The 8,281-nt window shown below is 46.8% G+C and overlaps 1 long non-coding RNA gene across 1 annotated transcript; it reads left to right on the top strand.

Moving 5' to 3' along the window:
* Window positions 1-330: 330 nt before the first annotated feature.
* LOC309514530 lies at window positions 331-3,022 on the top strand. The gene is made up of 4 exons (XR_014212049.1): window positions 331-536; window positions 998-1,063; window positions 1,165-1,262; window positions 2,603-3,022. It is a non-coding gene; the product is annotated as an uncharacterized lncRNA (long non-coding RNA).
* The last annotated feature ends 5,259 nt before the right edge of the window (window positions 3,023-8,281 follow it).

Genomic DNA, 8,281 nt, shown 5'->3' with positions numbered 1-8,281 from the left:
GCATGTGGAGGAGCGGAGATGCGAACCCAACTGGGTAATCCCCAGATTACGAGTCTACCGCTCTTAACCACTACACCACACTGGCTCTGCTCTTGCCCTAGCCTTTTGGATTGTTGTGTATGACTGTTCATTTCTGCTTAGTCCTGTTTGTTCTTTTTGTGGCCGCTTCAGTAGTCATCTTGTGTGCCTTACGCCATATTTTATCAATTTCATTACACTTTTGGTGATCCCAGCCAATCAGGTATCAAGGGCTGGAGATAATGATGTCATAATGCTCATCGGATTGTAGCTCTGTGCTGATGTTGCTTCGGGCAAATGATGGCCATTCGAGTGAGGGCAAGGCTTCCTGTACTTGTCACATGGGTGACCCTAGCCAATCAAGGATCACTTGAAGAACTGAACAGCTTCTTAGTTCTTTTGAACAGACCCCAAACAAGCAGACTGCCTTGTATAGTTCCCAGCTGATTACACTTTCCTTATTTTCAGGCAAATTAACCAAAGAGTTAGGAGACATCTTCCTATGTTTCTATGTTGTGGTGAGAATAAAGAAATGTGTCTTCACATCAATACAATGCTAGAAGTTGAGGAGACCAGGTTGAAGACTCCATGAAACACATAATTTACTAATGTGTTAAAATCTAAATGCCATGATTGCGATATAAAACTTCCATGGTCAGAGGCAGTATCTATGGATACTAGAAACTGGGGACAAGCCATGGGGTAGGAGGACGCCATTTCCTTGTCATTCTTCTGTCCTTCTCAGAGGTTTCTAGGGGGTCACACTCATTTAAAGAAGTCCGAATTAGATTAGGGTTTGGTCCGGTTCAAGATGGTTCTTCTTACTCCTGGAATGTTTGGAGACCACATGTCCAGAGGAACCTAAGAGTCTAGGCTGCTGTAAATAGTATCAGTCCAGTTTTAGACAAATATACTCACCCTCTTTACTAACATTCTTTTTCTGCATTTCCTTTTAATCTTATGCACTTTTCCATTTCAGATTTATCCTGTATGTGCTACAGGCAAGCCGTCATTGCTGGTTTGCTCCCTCCAATATATTTCCTAGGTGCCGTGGGTTTTTGTTTTTTGTTTTAAAAAAGAGAAGTCTATAATTTGATACAAGACTTCACAACAGGTGGCTAATTGTTTTTGCTCTCGGCCCTCCAGGACCTTAATGTGTGAGTCAGGCTTTTGAAATCAAGAGTGAATGTTGAGCAAATAAGCAAAAGATTGAAAAAGAAAGACCCATCATAAGGAACACAAGGGTAAAGATGAAGTACAATTTCTCAGGTTTCAAGGCCCAGGGTGAATTAACCTGTGTGGAAGAACACAGATTAAGATGTGGAGGCAGCTGAGTTGCCAGCCAGTTAAGGATTTCCTGGGATGGAACAGAATTGTATCCTCTTGGCTAGTCACCAGAACTGGGGGGATGCAAAGGGTTTTTATTATTATTATTTTTAAATAGACCCGTATCCAGATGGATGGCTCTTGCTATTAGTGTGGGTGACTGAGGACGGTGTGTCTGCTTCCATGGGGCTTCCAAATTATCTAAAGAACAGCAAATCAATGAAACCTTGTAGAAACCGTACAGTAGCACCTGAAACTGGCTCCCAAACATGCTGAAATTCCTGAGCAAATGATGAAAAGCCTTTGCCTGATGCTGGAACAATATCAAGAGTGGTTCCAGGCCAGCTTATCTAGGAAAGGGAATCTTTAGCTCAGTGGAAGAGTATCAGAATGGCATAGAGATGGTGTGAGATTCAACTGCTGGCATCTCAAGGTAGTTCCCACTATGACAAGCTGGCTTTCCCAAACTTGGGTCTCCAGCTGTTTTTTGGACTACAACTCCCATCATCCCTAGCTAGCAGAACCAATGTTCAGTGATGATGGAAACTAGTCCAAAAACAGTTGGAAACCTGAGTTCGGGAAACTCTGAGGTTGATTGACCAATACTCAGCAGTGTGTGGACAATACTAATGTCAGTGTTGGTCCGACTTGGGATAAGGCAGCTTCCAGAGTTCCTATAAAGGTATAGGTAAAGGGACCCCGATCATTAGGTCCAGTCGTGACCGACTCTGGTATTGCGGCGCTCATCTTGCTTTATTGGCCGAGGGAGCTGGCATACAGCTTCCGGGTCATGTGGCCAGCATGACTAAGCCGCTTCTGGAGAACCAGAGCAGCACACGGAAACGCCGTTTACCTTCCTGCTGGAGCGGTACCTATTTATCTACTTGCACTTTGACGTGCTTTCGAACTGCTAGGTTGGCAGGAGCAGGGACCGAGCAATGGGAGCTCACCCTGTCGTGGGGATTCGAACTGCCGACCTTCTGATCGGCAAGTCCTAGGCTCTGTGGTTTAACCCACAGCGCCACCCGTGTCCCTCAGAGTTCCTATATGGATTGCCAAAACCTTTCTCCTTGGCTGCTGCTCATCTAATTTCAATGGGATTTTGGGGGATGCCTTGAGTGGAGAATGTAAAGTTTGTTCAGGATGATCAGGGAAAGGGCAACCAGTTAAGCAGACCGTAGGACATCTCTATTGGCAGACATGCAGATCGGTTGCTTGCTGCATCACTACTCATGCTGGATTTCCCTTACTACACCAGGATCAGCTATGGAGATTGTCCATCCTCCGTCCTTTTGACTGGAGCATTGATTTCTCCAACCCTTCCACCTACATGAGAGAGTCCTGTGGTCAGCCATCAAGTTGCCATCCATGCAAATTATTTCTGTGATTGTTGCCACATGGTCGCCATGGCAGCATCACAGTGGAATATACATGTGCGAGCCTTTTACAAAGTCAGACCATTGGTCTATTTTGCTCAAAATTATCTACACTGGCAAGGTCTCTCCGGGACTTCAGATTCTGGACACTCCTAGTCCTACCTGGAGATACCTGGGACTGAACCTGGGAGCCTTCTGCATGCTGTTGTGCATCTTCCCCAATGAAAGCTGTAACTGTATAGTTGAATGATAGGTCATTTTCGCTTGTTGGCCAATATAGACTCCAATCATCCCACACACAAAATGATGGCAAACAAAATAATGCTTTGTACTTTTAAAGAACAATACACCCTTGTTAGCTGCTTCTTCTTGTTGTTGTTGATGTTGTTGTTGTTGTTAACAAATAGACACCTGCTGTTACTTGTTGCTGCCTGCTTCAACCTTTGGTTTTCAGTCAATATTAGAAAGAAACAAAACCCACAAACAACAACTAGAAGCATCAGCACACAATACATACTATTATTCCCTTCCAGAAAATAAGAACATTTTTGGTCTATAATTAGCAAAATGTTTCTTCTTCTTCTTTTCTTAAGGATATTCACAGTAGTCTACCAGGTTTGGTTTTTGATATATAGATATTGAGGTTCCATTCATGCAGATAATAATATTAAATTTCCCACAAGATTCAATGATATCTGATTTTTCTTTCCTTCCTTTTTTGCAAGTTGGGGGGTGGGGATTTGATGACACAAGCCCTCACCCAAACTTGGTGAAGAGGATGGAGGAAATCGCTGGTGTGCATTTGAACCACTGAATGTGCAGTAGGTTGTGCGTCTGAGCACAGCTGGCTGATCTCAGTGGGATCTGCATTGCCATGCATATCTGAAAGTGCATTTTAATCTGCAAGCAGCGTGCACAAGCTTGCTGACATAACATGCACAAGCTGTGAACGCTGCTACACTGTGCATCAGTGTGACAAATTCCTGTTTTAAAGGAATGACACCACAAGCACATTCCATGAATTTGTGACAGCATAGGGAAGCAGAAAACAATGCATGAATAGATGTTGTTCTTGTTGTTTAGTAGTTTAGTCGTGTCTGACTCTTCGTGACCCCATGGACCAAAGCATGCCAAAATAAAAAAATTCCTTCCAGTAGCACCTTAAAGACCAACTAAGTTAGTTCTTGGTATGAGCTTTCGTGTGCATGCACACTTCTTCAGATACTTCAGAACTAACTTAGTTGGTCTTTAAGGTGCTACTGGAAGGAATTTTTTTATTTTGACTATGGCAGACCAACACGGCTACCTATCTACCAAAGCATGCCAGGCACTCCTGTCTTCCACTGCCTCCCGCAGTTTGGTCAAACTCATGTTGGTAGCTTCGAGGACACTGTCCAGCCATCTCATCTTCTGTCGTCCCCTTCTCCTTGTGCCCTCCATCTTTCCCAACATCAGGGTCTTTTCCAGGGAGTCTTCTCTTCTCATGAGGTGGCCTCATGAGAAGTATAGGTTTCATAAAATGCACCCACACACCATGATGGCCAACAATTCCTGTTGAAATCAGGCTCAAAAGAAGCATTCTGTTGTAGTCAAGAGGACAGGTTTGGGTTGTCAGCTCAGTTGAGTGACACCCATGCCAGTTCCTTCACTTTGTAAATGTGCCCACGGGCCCCCAAAAGTTGGTGACCTGCGATCTAACACATTATGTGAGCTCCCAAAATATGATCTGCCTATAAAAAGGGGTGAGGGGGAGTTAGCTGTCCAATGATCACTTATAAGGATGGGCAATGATGAGTGCATTATCTACAGCCACACAGTTCTTAATAATAATAAAAACTCAGCAATGTCTTTGTCTTCACGCAACAGCAACTAGGCCCCATTTTCCTCTGGGCCCCCACTTCCCCCCCTTGCTTTCCACAATCTTCCTTGACACCAGCGAGAATTATTAGTTGTGCTCGCCTATGCCACGCATCTTGGTTACCTCTAATTGAAATGGAGGTGATCTTGAGTGGCAAAATTGGTTAAGAAACTCTTCCAAGTGCCTCGTTTGTATAATTTATCAGGGGAATCAAATGCTTCTGAGTTTGGATCATTTAGTTCTCAGGAGTTTTTAATCTCCGATCATATCAGGAGGTGGGACAGGACTCGATCGTGGAAGAACTTGATGATAACGTGGAAATTTATTTACTGTGTCAAATGCTGATGTTGCCAGAGGAGCGGTTTGAGGTGAGAATTACCTTTCACAGAAAATTAACTGCAGGAACCTAGTTAATTTGAAGGAAATGCAGACCTTATACCTTTTTTTTCCTCAATAAATTCCTGGCAGAGAATGCGAACATATTTGTACTCTCTCAAGCTTAAACGACTTCTTTCATCAAGCACAAGAGTTAAAGCAGGGGTGCTTAAATAAAGGCATTAAAGTCTTCTTGATGTGACTGAAGAGGGAGAATTAATCTGATTAATCCTATCCGTCTTTCTCCCCAAAATATTGGGTGACTACACATACATAACATGGAATCTCCCTTAGGGATGGCAGAATCTCATCCAACTTAGTTTCTTGTTTTCTGCACATATCCGCATCAGTTTGTATTTTTTTAAAAAAATCTTCATAAAAATTCATCTTCAGCAAGAATTATTCCCAATATACATAGCTTTGTGTGCCATTTTGCATAAAATGCACAAAGTTATGTAGTAAGCACATATTTCTGATCCCAAAAGTCACAGGTTCAGCCCTGAGTACCTCAAGTGAATGGATCAGGCAATGGGAAACATTTCTGTCTGAGGTCACATTCATACTATACCTAAAGGTAAAAGGTAAAGTTACCGCTGACCATTAGGTCCGGTCGTGACCGACTCTGGGTTTGTGGCGCTCATCTCGCTCTATGGGCCGAGGGAGCTGGTGTTTGTCCGCAGACAGCTTCCGGGTCATGTGGCCAGCATGACTAAGCCGCTTCTGGTGAACCAGAGCAGTGCATGGAAACACCGTTTACCTTCCCACTGGAGTGGTACCTATTTATCTACTTGCACTTTGATGTGCTTTTGAACTGCTAGGTTGGCAGGAGCAGGGACCAAGCAACGGGAGCTCACCCCATCATGGGGATTCGAACTGCCGACCTTCTGATCGGCAAGTCCCAGGCTCTGTGGTTTAACCCACAGCGCCACCCGCGTCCCTTGCCATACTATACCTAGAAAGGACATTTAACACACACATGACTTTGCCTCAAAGAATCTTGGGAGCTATAGTTTACCATGCACAAAACTACTGTTCTCAGCACCATTAGCCATTTACAGTTCCCAGGCTTCTTTCAGAGATGGCTTGTGCTTTAAATGTGTGACATAGATGTGACCTACGAACTTGGAGAACCAAAGTAGATCAGTTTTTCCCCAACCTGCTGACCTCCAGAAGTTTTGACCTATAACTCCCTTTATTCCTGAAATATACTGCAGTGATTTCATGCTCTTTATTGCAGCTTGTAAAACAGTGATAGAATTTCCCCCCAAACCTCAGGCTTTTATATACATTATTTACACAATGAGTTCTGTCTGATTGGCTGATTCTGCTTCCCTCCTGGAGCCTGATTGGTCTTCTCCTGCAGGCCAATAGTTGTTGCATTCTAGGACAGTGTTTCCCAACCTTTTTTGGGCAAAGGCACACTTGTTTCATGAAAAAAATCTCGAGGCACACCACCATTACAGCCCCGTGACGTCAGCGCGCAGCGCCACGCCGGGAGGGACATGAATTGCTAGCAAATTACATAATCACCTCCTTGAGGGCTGGCTCATCTTCTCCGAAGGCAGAACCCCATTAATTAACAGCACAGACTCACACCATAGCCAAGACGAGGGGGGAAAACCTCAGTCATGCACAGTCATGCACATGTGGGGGCTAAATGAGGATGAAGACCGGGCAGAGAGCAGGGTTCAAATCACCCCACCTGGCCAGGACAATCCCTGGGTGCTCCCTTGGGCCACTCACCTGACCCACCTCGCAGGGCTGTTGTTGCGAGGATAACACGGGGAGAACCACGCGCGCCCCCGGGAGCTCCTTGGAGGAGAAAGCGGGCGATGAATGCAATGCACAAAATATATGAGAGGCGACCAGGTTTTGCAGGTGAGGGGGCCCCGCCAGCCTCCGCTTCCAACACCCGGCACAACGACGCCGATGTTTCCCCCTGGGCTCGGCTCGGGGAGCAGCGCTGCTCCCCCCCGGCTCCCCTTCGCCCTCCCGGCTCTCTCTGCCGCCCACTGGGGACCCCCCTCACCTGCCAAGTCCGGAGCGCCGGTGGAAGTTGCATGCATGCATGCAGGGCGCCGCGTTGCCATTGCATTGCACTGCACTCCATGCAACGCCTGCACGCATGCATTGCCTTGCACGCCCGCCAAGGGGTCTCCCCGCGGTCCGATGCGTCCCCTCCGGCGCGGATGCAGCATTGCAAAAATAAACCCACCCACCCCGACGCAGCCCTACCTGGGGGGCAGCCTCCGCCTCCGCCGCTCCGCCTCCGCGGGGATCCCCGGGCTCCATCCTGCCGCCCGATCTCCGCGGGGGCGCAGGCAGGCTGCGCGGGGTCTGCGCGGAAGAGTCCCTGCCCGCCCGGCCGCCGCTGCTGCGCTCATTCCATGGCCGGGAGAAGAGCGCTTCAAACAAAACGCCCGGCCCGCCAGGCCACGATGGGAAACGTAGTTTGCGAACCCCGCGCGGGCGCAGAGCCCAAGGGCGAGGGGACTACGGATCCCGGCAGCCCCCGCACCGGGGACGGAGGGGGAGAGGCCGGGTGCAGGGATGGAGGGACGGGTGGGCGAGCGAGTGAGTGAGTGGCAGCCGCCAAGCCTTGGACGAGAGCCAGGAAGGGCCTCACCGGAGGAGGAGGAGGGAGGCGCAGAGCGGGAGGGAGGGAGGGAACCCCAGGGGTCATCTAGTGACGGTGCCCCAATCGAAAATTTGATTTTTTTAAAAAAAAAATCTTTCAAATTTTTTAATTTTTCCCACGGCACACCAGGCAACATCTCGCGGCACACTAGTGTGCCGCGGAACAGTGGTTGGGAAACACTGTTCTAGGATACTACTTGCCTGTTGTTCTAGGATCCAAGGTTAGTGCATAACAGATCCTGACAACTGACTATTCCTGATGGAAGTTCTAGTCCAGAACATATGGAGGGCATCAGGTTGGCGAAGTCTAGAATAGACAAAATGAGGCCAGACAGACTCTGGGCTAGATGAAATGGAGGAATGGTCTGAACTGTTATAACTTGCTTTCCTTCAGAAAGACCTGAGTCATTTCGGGTGGGGGAAAAACCACTTTATGAGGCTGCATTGTGTGTGGGTTTGTGTATATGCTAGGTTGTTCTTTTCACATTGGCAGCTATAATAGCATCTATTATTAGGAGGAGAAAATAGCATTACAAATTGAAACTGAGTAGAGGAATATAACAGGAAACAAGTAGGGATTTTAAAAGAGGGAGAGAGAAAAGACCACAATAGAGATATCAGCAAGACCCAATTGTTTACCTTTGTATTTTACATCTTTCAGCAAAAAAGGAAAAGAAAAAAACCCACCTAT

The sequence above is a fragment of the Podarcis vaucheri genome, assembly GCF_965113315.1.
Source record: "Podarcis vaucheri genome assembly, chromosome: 11".
NCBI classification, from domain to species: domain Eukaryota; kingdom Metazoa; phylum Chordata; class Lepidosauria; order Squamata; family Lacertidae; genus Podarcis; species Podarcis vaucheri.
This window is presented reverse-complemented; position numbering and strand designations above follow the sequence as displayed.